We start from the raw sequence: 14,831 nt of genomic DNA, 5'->3' as shown, positions 1-14,831 counted from the left end.
TCTCTCGTCCTCTAGGGCAGTTGAATTTTTTGATCCTAGTCCAAAGAATTATATTTACTCATGTTAAATGTGGTCTTATTAGATTAGATTCATCATTCCGATTTGTCTGGCTCTTTCTTGGATCCTAATTCTTTCATCCAAAAAAATTGGCTTTTCCTCCTGGATTTGTGTCCTCTGAAAATGCAGTTTTCATGCCATTGATTTTTATGTCTAAATTGCTGATTAAAATATTGGACAGCAAAGTCATTCCCTCCACTGCGCACCTCATCTCATCTCTTCTCGCTGCTCCAAACACCACTCCAGCAATTCTCCCATCTCTTCTACATCATCACTGCTCCGGCCTCCACTACATGAAAGCTAATCAAAACGTGGTCCATGCACGGATGCCGGTCTTTGAACTAGTCGCTGTCAGTCGGGAGAAGATGTGTACAGAAGTTGAGAATAAGCATTCAGAAACTTGTAGAAGATTTTGACAGAGTAATTTTGTTTATTGAAGTTAATCATTTAAAAAGAAATGTTGGATAGGCTGTCACGTTCCAGGTTACTAAGGGTGTTTGTGAAGCTCATGGAGGGAATTCAAGACGTAGAACTAGCTGACATTTTTTAAGTTTCTTTAAATCGTGACCTCTATGATTCTCTGAAACATCTCCAAGATACTTTGAATTCATGTTAAACAAATACTGTATTAAGACCGTGAGCCTCACTCTGTGAGCGACGGCAGTCAGTACCCTCCCCCAGCGGCAATAACTGCGGACCATGTGGGTGCAGGCTGACCAAGCTTCAAGAATAATCATTTTCTGGATGCATGTCAGGATCATCGTGGTGATATATATATTTTAACGTGTACATCCTGGCTCTAACTTTGAGAGTCTGTTTCACCCAAGCACACATTCTCACGTGCCATCAGCACTGAGAAAAATTGCTCTAAGTAGCCCCAAATCAGCTGTTTCCAGAAAGAAGACTGTTCAAGAAGAAATGGACCCTTTCTGAGACCAGTTCTCATATAGGGCTTTGTGCTGGGTGGGGCGGGGGGCCCCAAGAAGCTAGTAGAATCTCTAGAAATCCCCATTCTAATTCCTCAAGTGATGGGGCATGGGGAGAAAAGGACTTATTGGTGGTGAGTCATTGTAGTAGATAACATTTATGTGGTGCGTGCTGTGTATCAGGCATGGTGTTCAGTGTTTTATAAGTGTGATATTTAATTTTTCCAACAACCATAACAAGGCAAAGAGATACACGACATTACCTACATTTCACAGAGAACAAAACGGAGGCGCATTGAGGTTTACAAAGCCAAGGGATGAAAGCAAGTGATGTTTCCAGAGGCTACTGCCCTTTGCTTTTCTTCTGAGAGAGCATCACTCAGTTTTCCCAGTTACAAAGAGGGGACTTCTCGACTCATCTATCACATTGAGCACTTACTATATACAGAGCAGACACTTAGTATTGGATACCCACAGTTAACAGGGGGTTCAATTTCTCATGGGGAAACAGAATCATGAAAGCTGCTCACAATGCAGCGTGATGAGTGGTTTTACAGAAGTGTAGCCAGAGAGCTCACCCGGTCACCAGGAGATGGGCTCACAGAGAAGATAACCATGGAGTCAAAACAATGAGCCCCGGAAAGGCTTTCCCAAAGAATTGTTAGCTTTGCTGACACCCTCTGCAGTCACCAAAGCTAAATTTAAATCCTTCGCTTTTGCTTACTGGCTCCTCCTCGCGTGGGTAGCTTCCTCTCCCTGAACCTAAGTTTCCTCATCTCAAAATTGGGTTAGTAGGGGGCTTCCCTGATGGCGCAGTGGTTGAGAGTACACCTGCCGATGCAGGGAGCGCGGGTTTGTGCCCCGGTCCGGGAAGATCCCATGTGCCGCGGGGCGGCTGGGCCCCTGAGCCATGGCCGCTGAGCCTGCGCGTTTGGAGCCTGTGCTCCGCAACGGGAGAGGCCACAACAGTGAGAGGCCCGCGTACCGCAAAAAAACAAACAAACAAAAAAACCACATCGGTAGTATTTCAAACATGGAACAAAGTGACCAAGGAGATACACTGAGAATCTAAATATCAAGAGCCATTTTCAACAGAAACAGAAAAGCATGGCATGAATGGGTCCAAAACAAGCTGTCCAAGACTGACCCCTTGATTTCTGGACCTGGAGTTATTTATTTACTCTCAGCCTCTCCTGGGGACACAGCAGGTATTTATTCCTAAGAAGGTTCTTGAAAAGGTTAAAATCTCTGTGGTCCAGGTTAGATGTTGACGGAGTCATTGACTTCAAACAAATGCCTGGCAGTGACTGGTTGTGTAGAACATTCAAACTAATTTAATTTAAATTCAACAGACCTTCCATGATTTGGGACCTGGCTCAGGACAACAGTGACAGTGTTACAACAGTGACAATGACATCTCTGGTTCCCAAGAGTTCAGAGATCAACGAAATAAATGACTTCACAGTATGACAATTCCCTAACAGGCAGTGGGACACGGGTCACAACTAGCACAGGGAGGGCAGTTACTAACTCGCTTTGCAGGAGTCATGGAGGTTCCACAGCTAAGTGTCACTTAGGCATGGCTGCGCCCTTTGCTTCCATTCTCCCAAGCTCTCCAGCCTCATCCCACCTCTCCATGAGGGGAGAAAGCATTATGAGACAGTGCAAAGCGCTTACTGCTTGACTTCTCACTGGAGCCCCAGAGGGGCAGGGTTCCCACAGAGAAACAGTCCATTTTTGCTATAACATGACAGCTATCTCCTAAGTCATTGCTGCTGATAAAAACTGTGCTTCCTAAAACAGTTGTTTCAGTGGGAAAACGAATAAGGTAGACTAGAGCAACATTGTCCAAAGAATATTCTGCAGTGATGGAAATGTTCTGTATCTGCTCTGTCCAATATGGCAGCCACTAGCCATGTGTGGTTACTGAACACTTGAAGTGTGGCTAGTGTGGGTGAGGAACTGAACTTTTAATTTTACTTAATTAGTATTTAAATGTAATTAGCCTTTATTAGAGAAATGTGAGTCAAACCTACCATGAGGTACCACCTCACAGCAGTCAGGAGGGCCATCGTTAAAAAGTCTACAAATAGCAAATGCTGGAGGGGGTGTGGAGAAAAGGGAACCCTCCTACACTGTTGGTGGGAACGTAAATTGGTGCAGCCACTATGGAGAACAGTATGGAGGTTCCTCAAAAAACTAAAAATAGGGCTTCCCTGGTGGCGCAGTGGTTGAGAGTCCGCCTGCCGATGCAGGGGACACGGGTTCGTGCCCCGGTCCGGAAGGATCCCACATGCCGCGGAGCGGCTGGACCCGTGAGCCATGGCTGCTGAGCCTGCGCGTCCGGAGCCTGTGCTCCGCAACGGGAGAGGCCACAACAGTGAGAGGCCCGCGTACCGCAAAAAAAACCAAAAACTAAAAATAGAGTTACCATATGATCCAGCAATCCCACTCCTGGGCACGTATCCAGAAAAGATGAAACTCAAATTCAAAAAGATACACGCACCCCAATATTCATAGCAGCACTATTTACAATAGCCAAGACATGGAAGCAACCTAAATGTCCATCGACAGATGAATGGATACAAAAGATGTGGTACATATATACCATGGAATAATACTCAGCCATAAAAAAGAATGCAATAATGCCATTTGCAGCAACATGGATGCAACTAGAGATTATCACACTAAGTGAAGTCAGAAAGAGAAAGACAAATACCATATGATGTCACTTATATGTAGAATCTAAAACATGACACAAATGAACTTATTAACGAAACAGAAACAGACTCACAGACATAGAGAACAGACTTGTGGTTACCAAAGGGGAAAGGGGGTGGGGGAGGGATAAATTAGGAGTTTGGAATTAGCAGATACAAACTACTATATATGAAATAGATAAATAACAAGGTCCTACTGTATAGCTCAGGGAACTATATTCAATATCCTGTAATAAACCATAAAGGAAAAGAATGAAAAATAATATGTATATGTAAAACTGAATCACTTTGCTGTGCGTCAGAAACTAACACAACATTGTAAAGCAACTCTACTTCAACAAAAAAAATTCATTAGCCTAAGAAGGAGGCAGTAGCACAGTCACTGCCCTGCTGTCTTCCTCATGGACTGTGTGCAATTCCAAGGCAGAGAGTTTGCCTTAAAATCCATTTCTCCCACGTTCTCTGCTTAGCCCAGGGTATATTCTAGCCTTGCCAACGATGATTCCTCCACTGAAGGTGTAAGTAGGAAAACACCAAGGAGTGATTCAAGCTCTTTCCTTCCTTCTGCTAGAGGGAATATTGGTTGGCAGCCTTGTCATGTAGCAAGGGGAAAGCTGAGAAGAACAAAGACCTGCTTGATTGCTGTGCTTTGGGAAGAGCAAATATTTATCCTGGAACATAAAAGAACAGATGTGAAAGGTGAGCAAAGATAGATGCAAAAGACAAGAGATAGCAAGGGCAGGGCTTGAGAATCTGGGAGAGTTTCAAGAGCACAGGGAGAGAGTCTGGAGGGAGCAGGAGGCAGTGAGCGGATCTAAACGGGAAGAGAAGTTTTTCTTCGTAGCACGCATGCATCCAGCTTTGGTGTTTTCTAAAGGACTCAACAGAATTTGACCGTGCTTCTCAGTTATACTGGAAACTGGGTTTCTATTCAAGGGTGAATCATGCCAGCTAAATCTAGGATACAAAAGGAAAAAAGAATAGGAAAAGGAACAAAAAATGTTAAAAGAGAAAAAAGAAGAAGTCAAGTGTCCCATAAACGCTGTTGGCTGAGGGCAGAGATGTGGACTCAGTGGGTAAGGGGGTGCAAATTGCCTTTGCTCGTTATTTCCTACGAAGGAGCAGTCCCAGGGGCATGGGACGTCTCCTCTGCGGGCAGACAGAAATGTTCTCCAGGATCTGAAAGCAGAAAGGGCTGTCTTTGGGAAGGTGGGCACGTTTTTAGCTGCATTACGCATCCTGGGTTCTGGCTGCAGAAACGTTGAGTCAGAGTTTAGTACAGAGTCCCCAGTTGGAACAGTTTTATTCAGTTTAGCTGGAGGATACAGAGAATCCAATTACGAAATCATTCAGACCAATGATAGGAACAGTGGGTTTAATAACTCCCCATTAGCTGATTGAACTATGTGTAGCATAGATAAATGAAAAGCAATTCTTTCTGATCTTAGACAGGGATCTTTTTATTGTTTTAAGTCCGTTACTTGATGGATTGTCTGTTGTAAGAAGCAGGTGTGTCTGCATTGGGAGGAAGGGCGGGAGGCTTTGTAGAGTGCAGTTTGAAAGTTTCATCAGAGTTTACTGTAGAATTTAGAGTGTCTGAGCCCCACTATGTATCTATTTGGATGAAGAGCAGATAAGCCTTCTGGGGGAAAGAGAAAAACTCATCCTAAGGGTAATCTGAGTTGGAGAACAGAAGCCTAGATGAGGAAGCCTGTGGCAATGCAAGAGGAAGGTTTGACTCTGAATGTGGTGTTTGGTCCAACTCAGATTGCCCTTCAACTTCAGGGGCTTGTGTCTAGGACTGAGCAGTGAAGAGTGGGAGTGAAGTTTGATTTCAGCAAACCCTGGCTGAAATCCCAGCTCCCTTTGTCTTATGAGATGTGTGATCTTTAGCAAGTTCCCTTATTTCTCTGATCCTTTCCCTTCATCTGGAAAATGTTTGGTATCATAGAAATTTCTACAGAACGCTTAATATGGTGCCCACGGCACATAGAAATCACTCAGTAAAGGTCATTATGATAATAATGATGATAAATGATTAATGACAAGACGGTCATTATTATTAGCTCCAAACAGGAGGAGGATTAATACAGAAGGTAGCACATGCTGCTTTATAACCTGTATTGGGTGGAAAGGGGACCACAGCCTAAGCAGAGAACCAGCCTCCACCTGGGTTGGAGAAGAAACGGGGAAACATGCTGGGCGGCTTTGGTCTATGGGGAGGAGCCAGAACTGTGCTTCTGAGCATCCAAGCTACACCCCCTAAGAAACCCCTGCAACTATCTGGGAGGTGTTGAAGGTGGGGGGCCTGATACCTACAAAGGAAGGTAGGAACAGAGTCACGGACATACTGTTTTAAAAGGGGCTTTTTTCCCCCAATAGCTTGAAATACTTATTCACTTACTTTCCAGTTTTACTGGGCTGTAATTGACATACTGTATTAATTTAAGGTGGACAGCATGATTTGATGTGTGGGTATCTTACACAAGGGTTACCACCATACGTTTAGTTTAGTGAAATATTGTTTGAACACCCAGGCTGGCAGGGCCTGGCGACCCCAGGTGTACCAGCATCACAGGAACACTTGAGTTCAGGTGCTCTTGGAATAACCGTCATCAGAAGCAGCACGCCAGGTTCTCTCCAAGAGCCCCAGCCTCCGGTCCCCGATGGAGCCGCACGGCAATACGGAGGAGATTACAGAGAATCTCGAGAAGTCAGAGGCCCACATTTCCCAGCCTCGGGAAAGTAGTTATTAGAGGGTTCAGAAAGTGATCTCTAGGGGCTTCCCTGGTGGCGCAGTGGTTGAGAATCTGCCTGCCAATGCAGGGGACACGGGTTCGAGCTCTGATCCGGGAAGATCCCACGTGTCGCGGAGCAACTAAGCCCGTGCGCCACAACTACTGAGCCTGTGCTCAAGAGACTGTGAGCCACAACTACTGAGCCCGTGTGCCACAGCTACTGAAGCCCGCGTGCCTAGAGCCCGTGCTCCGCCACAAGAGAAGCCACTGCAATGAGAAGCCCATGCACCACAACGAAGAGTAGCCACCGCTCACTGCAACTAGAGAGAGCCCGTGCGCAGCAGTGAAGACCCAATGCAGCCAAAAATAAATAAATAAATAAATTTATTTTTTTTAAAGTGATCTCTAGTTTCAAGAGAACAGACTGTGTCAAGGAGAAGTAAAACTCTCCAAAAACATAGCTCCTTTGGTATTCTTTAAAGTCCCCACTCAAAGACGTGCGTGCTGGAGAGATGTAGACTTCTGTCAGAGAAAGCTGAGATGGCAGAGGGGAGGCTGAAGGCACACTGGCGTGGACGGGCCACTGTTTGTATTAGGAATGCCACATTTACAAGTGACACTGCCGCTTCTGCCAGAATGTACACTAACAATTTGGGGAAAGTCAGTAACATTGGGCTGGCCAAAAAGTTTGTTTGGGCTTTGCCATAAGATGGTACAGAAAAACCCAAATGAACTTTTTGGGCAACCCAGTATATTCACTCGTTCCCCCAAACACTGATTGAGCGCCTACTGTTACCCAAGCCCCAGGCTTGGTGTTCATCACTTAAATGAGAACAGAGAGAGTTTCTGGAATGTCCAAGATGACCAGAGGTTTTAAAGATGATGGGCCTCAAAGTTGAAAATATTATATACGTTATTTAATACGATTCAGTAACTTGGTGCTGAGAGATGTAAAGTCCCAAGACAGGGAATGGAGCTGCCTTCTCCAGTCCCCTGCCTGATTCTTCACTTTTCCTGGGTGAAGAAGCATCTTCTATCCCCATGATGACTGCCGTTTTGATCAGTCCAGTGTGTCTCTTACCCACGCTGTCTGATAACTGCCCTCCATTCCATTTAGAGTATCTACCCCACCCCCACCCCGAACACACACACACACACACACGCTTCATGAGCTCCTGGTGGGGCTGTCAATCATGAGGCCCCGTTCTTCTAGGTCAGAATAGAACAGAATGGGGCACAAATGTGGCCAATCACAGCACCTCACTCCCTTGGGCCAAACAGAGAGAGGGACATCCAGGGGCTGGTATGTGATTCATGAAGGGCCAATCAGATTCCTTCCTTGATATATGAAAATTGGGAGAAGAAAGTTCTCGTTGCAATGGGGCTTGCTAACCTTGCAGAAGGCAGCTGGGGCGAAAGGCCACCATCTTTCCAAGTCTCAAGAAGGCAGCTCATTGCAGTAGGAGCACATGAAGCTAACAGATGAGGAGAGAGAAGATAAAAGATGGAAGGGTCAGGAAAGGGGAGAGCCTAGAAGTCCAGGGACAAGTTCATCGTGACAGTCACCAAGGCTGAAATGAAGGAAAGAGAGGTCAGAGCAAAAGTGACTGGTCTTCTTTTTGAAAGTCCCTAAGCTTGGCCCAGCTTCTGGAACACGGTAGGAGCACGATGCATTTGGGTTCCATTTCCTCTCTTGTTCCTTCAGGAATTCATCTGGATCTTCTTGTTTACGTCATGCCATGGTGGCACGTTCTTTCCAGGCTACTTTTGATGTTAGGGTCTTGTACCCCTCAGGGAAGACATGTGGAATCTGACTAGGGACTCCATCCAGAAAACTTTATGACACATGGAGGGACTTTCTAATGTCCTATTTTTTTGCATCTCCTCCTTACCACACCATTAATATATATTAAACGTACACTATATGACAAGGACTTCATTCATTCAACAAATATTAAATATGCCAACATCATTGCTAAATACTTTAGACATGATCTCTCTTTTGATCCTGACACACACAAAATTACCCCGTAAGGACTATAATTATACCCATGTTACAGAGGTTTCAAATGAGTAAGTCATTTCCCCAAGTTTATAGAGATTGCTAAAATGATCAGATTCAGGACTTGAATCCACATCTGCTTCACTTCAAACATTAACTCTTTTATAACAAAAAGCATCCTGCCTCCCATCCAGTTTGGGTGTTTTTTCAGTGCCAGCCCAAGAAATGAATCATTATCATTCCTTTCACAGAAGATAATTACCCTGCAATGGGCTCTGGGGACTACAGGTGTTTGGAGAAGTCAGGAGTAAGAGGACCCCATGCTTTAACTTGCCAAGGGGGTTCTGTCTGGGGAACCACTGACTCTCATGTTCCTGCCCCCAGGACAGTGCTGGGGAAGAGGCTTAGGCTGAGAGATCAAGGGTCACTGACAGATGGAGACTGAGGACAGAAGTTCACTGCAGGCTGTCATCAAGAAAATATCACATTTAAAGATGAAACAGCCCCTTTCACTGGAGCATCTATTTTGTCTCTTGGGCCTTCAAACATTACATTTACTCATTTTAATACCATGGCTCCAACCGATGTTCTGTGTGAGATCACACACAGAGGAATCAAACTAATTTGAGATTACACGCCCACTGCCCTTTCCTAGGAAGAGCGTCTTCTTGTTTCTAATTAAACGTTTTCTTCTATGACAAATGCCAAGATGCCAAAAAAGATCCCTATGAAGAATAAGAAGTGGCAGGAACTTGGGGTCACGGGGGCGCTATTCCCCATGTCTGGGTGAGCTTTGTTTTTGGCGCTGAATGTCAGTGATTTGCCCAAAGGTCGTGGGATTTTGGGCTCTTCTGGATGAGTGTGAACCAAACTCCAGAGGCTGGGCTGTTTTGCACACCCAGCTATCAGAGAAATCTGTGCTGCTACCCCCAAATGAGTGTACACAGAGCTGGTTAGGGTAGCAATACATCAGTCCAAATCCATTCCCAACCCTGGGCATAAGACTCAAAAGCCAGCACCCTAGTCCCTGCTGCCCATGTAGTTTGGTGGGAGATTATCAAGACAGGGAATGGGAGGATGGGGTCGTGTCCCAGTTCTGTCTTTTGCAGCCCCGGTAACAGAGGAAGGAAAATAACTTTTACTGAGTGCCCACTATGTGCAAGGAGCAGTGAGGACTTTCACAGCCTCTCAGCCAGTCTTCATAACAATACCAAAAAGAGGGTGTTATTACCAACGTGAGGGTACGCACAAGGTGAAGGTGCTGTCTGCCTACCATCACACAGCCATGGTGAGGTAGGGTTAGGGTAAGAACTCAGATCTGTTGTAGCCTCTCACTCTTTCCACTTCATCTCTGAGTCCCTTTTTCATAGCAAGCAAAGATGATAAACTCATGGGTGAGCGGCAGATGAAAAATGACAAGGGTGATAGGCTTCATTGCTCCAAAGGTGCTGCCGGTGGAGGGTAGAGTGAGCTTGAGTATCAGTCATCACTCCCTTTGCCCATTATGAGCAACTGCCATTGGCTTCTGTCTAATTAAGATCAGGCTGCTGTTTATGGGAACCTGCTCTATGTCAGATGTCCTGTGAGATGTTCTACATTTCCTTTTTGAATGAAATAGAAGACACACTGATTCTGGGCTTCCTTTCTTCCTCGAATTGCTGGGGAGACAGGAAGTCCATTCCGTTATTGCATCAAGAGCAAACCTTGTCACCATCACCAGCCCTCTCCAGGGAGGACAAGATAATGGGAAAAGGCAAACTTCGATGAATAAGAAAGACCCCAGAAGCAGCATCTCTACCTTCTCATCACCAAACAGGGCTCAGTGTGACTCAGAGCACTTTATTCCAATCTCTCTGCCATAGTGGCTCCTGGCTCCGGTCTTAAGACCCTCCAAGCAGTTTCTCAGTTTTACAAACATCTGTGTCACTTAACCTCATACACTCCACTTCTTTATTTGAATAAACTCAGGGAAGATCATATTGGCCATATTTCATTGGATTGGCCTTGTCAGGGACACTTTAATGCTGTGTTGTTTGGTGACATCCTGCACTCAAGTTGCCAATGTAGCCATAGCCCAATGGAGGCCACAGGGGCAGAGGAAGGAACTCAGTGTCTTGAGTGATGGTTATATCGAATCAGCACGGGTGTTCTGGGTCAACAGCCATAGCAATGTGATCCTAGCTGGATCCCAAAAGCATCCCAGACCACGGAAATGGACAGAAAGTGAATGTGGTTCAGAAGCACAACGGCCACTTTGGGAGACAAGATGGCACCATGCAATTTTGAGTCTTATCAGCTATACTTCAAATCAGTCAAATGCATCCATGGTTCTTTCTCTGTATTTCCGATTCCGGTCTTTGTGTCTGTCTGCCTCTCTCTGTCTCTTGGTCTTTCATTGTCTCTGTGTCCATTGTGCCTTTGTCAGTGTGTCTCCCTGATAATCAGACTCCCACATGTAAAGAGTCCAGGAACAAGACAGACTTGGATTTTTATACTGCTCATCCACTTAAGAGTTTGTGATCTTAACTTGTCTCCGAATGTCAGTTTCCCCATTATTAAAATGGAGATCGTAACATTGACCTTGTTGAGTTGCCATTAGGATAAAATGAAACAAAGAGTGTATAGCAGGCAGTTCAGTTGCTGGCTCCTAACAAGTGCCCAATAGATATGAGTTCCCTCCCCATCTCCAGTGCACTTTACCCTCATGATATATTAGGATCCTACCAATCTGTTGGCTTTCCTCTAGCGTGGCCTGCCCTCGGCCCATTTTCAGATCAGCCAATGGAGCCATTGGCTGATGGCTGCAACTATTTTTCATCCAGTTGGTCTCATTCCAGCAGTTTCATGTGGCCTCTTGCTGTAAATCAGTCTGGGAGAATAAATGTCCCCAATCCATTAGTGCCTTTCCACCACAAGCCAATTTGAGCCACAAAACAGACCAGCTTCTTAATGGCCACTTAAATACATTCCTGCAGCCCAGTCTGGAGACTCTCAGCCTCGAATCCCACCAGCTCCTGTCCAAAAGAACCTCCACTGTTACAAGACTGCTGGCAGCAAAGGCATAGACCAGACCCTTAACACCTGCGGGGGGCAGGGCAGGGGAGACCACAAACCCTGGTTTGCCTAGAACGGTTCCAGTTTGTCCCTGCTATCCCAGAGTAATTATTAGCAGTGTTCCTTTCACTCTCCAAAGAGTGCTGGTCTGAATGATAGCGACTATAAAAGGTATCTATGGAAACCAAGAATAACAGTTTATAGTAATAATAATAATGTCTAGCATCCATTGATCACTTGCTGTGTGCCACACATCACCATAAAGGTCCGGATGCACCGTGGGCTCATTGTGACTCAGCAGAAACCCCCTTACAGCACTCTGAAGGGAGGTGCTATTATTATCTCCATTGTATAGAGCAGGAAGCTGAAGTTTAGAGCAGTAGGCAACAGGGTCAAGGTCAACCAGTGTAGAGGGCGCGGGTTGTGCCTCACTCAGATCCCTTTTACCGGGCAGTGCACCCATCCTCTGGCTGCTGGGCGAGCTGGCTGCTCAGAGCTCAGAGCAGTCCCCGTCCCCTCTTCCATGGGGAACAGAGGCTCCACATCCCCCCTTGGAAAGCAGCCCAGAGCCCAGAACCGACTGATGACAGGGGCTGCGGGGGGGCAGGTGTGGCCCAGAAGGCTTGGCTTCCCCCATTGCTACAAGGTCAGATTGACTCTATGGTACAACTCATGCTCCAGAACGCCTGGTGGGATCCAGCTGAGACCCAGCTCTTGCTTGGCTACTTCCCCAGCCCCATCCTTCTTCCCTTGCTCCCAGTCTCCCGAGAGCACCTCTTACATCAACCACTTCAAAAAGCATCCCTGTCCCAGGCTCTGCCTCCAGGGGACCAGTCCTAGGATAGCCAGTTAGCAGGTGGCTGAGCTGGGACTCATGTCTAGGAAGGTCTCACTCTTCATCACTAAGCAGATGTGATATAACACTACCTATATTATACATCTCCAAGTCATCAAGTCTCCAGGAAATATGTCATACAGGCATAGATACGATAACGGTCACAATGACTACTGTTTACTTAGTGCCAACTTTGGGCCTCTTTCCTGCATCTGATCCTCTCAACACCATAATGTTCATTTTAGTATCCCCATTTTGCAGTTGAGGCATAAAAATCTTGGAGAAGTTGAGAGAGATGCTCACCGAGGTTACACGGATACATCTTTCTCCAAAGGCCAGGCACTTTTTCCCCTCGGCAAGTTGAATCACTTCCTGTGTAAATTGTTCACTGAATGGTAGATGAAACAGATTCCCCATTAAAGTTGATGCTCTGGCAACAATTTAGATGGAAGACTGGGCTATCCCTCCCACCCTGCACACCCCGCAGTGGTTCTTTCTGAGCTGCGTTTGACCATCAAGCCTCCACTTTGGGGGGAAAGCCGTATTACTCTGGGAATGGCCAGAGAATGTTTCCTTAAGCCAGACATAAACAGATCAAAGGAGCCATATTCACTGAAGAAAGGAAAGAAAGCAAGCTTATGTGCCAAAGGTCCGGAGAAGTAAATTACATATCTTGTGGCTTTTCCAGAGAGGGAGACAAAATAGAATAAAAGGAAAACAGCAGAGCTTTAAGGAGAAACAAACCAGGATTCAAATCCTATCTCTACTACCTGTGTGATGTTTTAGCAAATTACTGAACATCTCCAGGCCTCAGTTTGCTCTACCATAATGCCTACTGCGCTAGACCACAGATGAGGGGGTAAATGAGATAAAATATGTATTTCCCCCTGCCTCTTCTCTTCCATTTCCATGAAATTTATACAGTAACCAACTTGGACCCTCATTCCAGGTCTGAATACTACTAGTTCAGATAAACTGTGGTTTATTCTCTAGCAAAAAGCATATCCTATTTGATGATAAAAGGTTTACATTAAAAATAGAGAATGAGAGAGAGAGAGGGAGAACAGAGACGAGGGAAACCTTCATCCAGGAGGCGATCAGCTGATCCATAAAACTACAGAATGAGTCATCCTGGCTCCAAGGCTAAACTTACAGTCAATGGGCATCTTTGGCCAGCCAGTCCTAACCTAGTGGAGAAAGAAGGGCCCAGCGGGCAATCCTCACAAACCGATTCCAGCCCCACCTTGCAAAACCGATTATCTCTGCTTCCAGCTGGGGGAAATGAAAATCAATCTGGGCCTTTGCAATACTGTATTCCAAATCCGCCCCCTCACCCCCCATGGCTGGCTAGCTTTCTGAACAACTGGGGTGGGGGATCTGCAGTGATTCCATTGTGTGCGTGTGTAGGGCTCCAGTGAAAAACAGGCTTCAGTGTCTGGCTTTGAAAATCAGTCTCCCGGCCTTCATCTTGACATTTATTATTTCGAAAGGCTTCAGATCCTCTCAGCATTTATGCAGTAAGCGAAAGGCTGGAGAACCCAGACCTATTTGCCCTGCGGATGACAATCTCTTCTCTTAAAAAGTAGCTTCAACATTTTCACTCTCTGAAAATACACTCTGACAAAGAGTCCTAGAACCCAGTCCTCAATTTGAGGAGGGTCATAAATCACACACACACACACACACACACACACAGTATTTTTGATAGGTGGTTTAGGAAGGAGAATGATCAATACACAGTTTTAATGTTACTAGATAGACATTCTTCCACCAGCAAGTGAAGAAAAATAATGACTCAACAATCCCCCTCCAGGCGTCTTTCCTCCATCCATTCATCCAGCAGTAACTTAGGCATTCAGCAAGAGCTTATTCAGGATATACTGGGTGCCAAGCTCTGCGCTGGGCACTGGGAATTTATTGGTGAGCAGGGCAGAGGTAAGCTCTGCCTTCTGGGATCAGCCAGCTTGGTTCAGCAAGCGTTAACAGAACAGAACTGTATAGGATCCCCCAGTTGGCCAGAGCTTTGTCCCCTGCCCTGAATTTCCCAGGGAGAGGCCCCTGTGTTTAGAGTCAAACATGACCAGCCCCATATGTGATGAGTGAGCCAGAGAGCAGCGACCGCCTCTCTCCAGCCTCCTTCCAGTCTGGCGAATGAAACCTGCGTCTGCTCTCAAAGCGGCAAAGGGGAGGGGAAGCTCCTTTGCCTTTTTCTTGCCTCTAGATTGCTCCCAGATTCTGAGTTTGGGGGTCTAACCTGGGAACCGGTGAGCTGGCTGCTGCTTTTAGGGAGCAGTGTCTGTTGGGGGCTTTAAAAAACCGCGATGGGAAGGAGTGGGCCCATCTCACTCAAGAGTAGTGGTCCAGTGAACCCTCTGGGATGAGCCCTCCCTCCCCAGAATTCCAAGGAAATGACCATATAGTAACAGCACAAGAGAGGCTGAAACACTCCAGGAGGAATCCCAGCCGGTTCGGGGGGTGGGGGGAGGGGGAAGGCAGGAG

The 14,831-nt window shown here is 46.1% G+C and overlaps 1 protein-coding gene across 1 annotated transcript in view; it reads right to left on the bottom strand.

Annotated features, from left to right (window-relative positions):
- VAT1L (vesicle amine transport 1 like) overlaps nucleotides 1-14,831 on the bottom strand; it is a 144,158-nt gene that overhangs the window by 128,083 nt on the left and 1,244 nt on the right. The gene's annotated exons all lie outside the window — the stretch shown is intronic.

This window comes from Neophocaena asiaeorientalis, unplaced genomic scaffold, assembly GCF_003031525.2.
Source record: "Neophocaena asiaeorientalis asiaeorientalis breed wild unplaced genomic scaffold, Neophocaena_asiaeorientalis_V1.1 scaffold40, whole genome shotgun sequence".
Taxonomy (NCBI): Eukaryota; Metazoa; Chordata; class Mammalia; order Artiodactyla; family Phocoenidae; genus Neophocaena; species Neophocaena asiaeorientalis.
The sequence above is the reverse complement of the archived record's forward strand: the minus strand, read 5'-3'. Positions and strand labels throughout refer to the sequence as shown.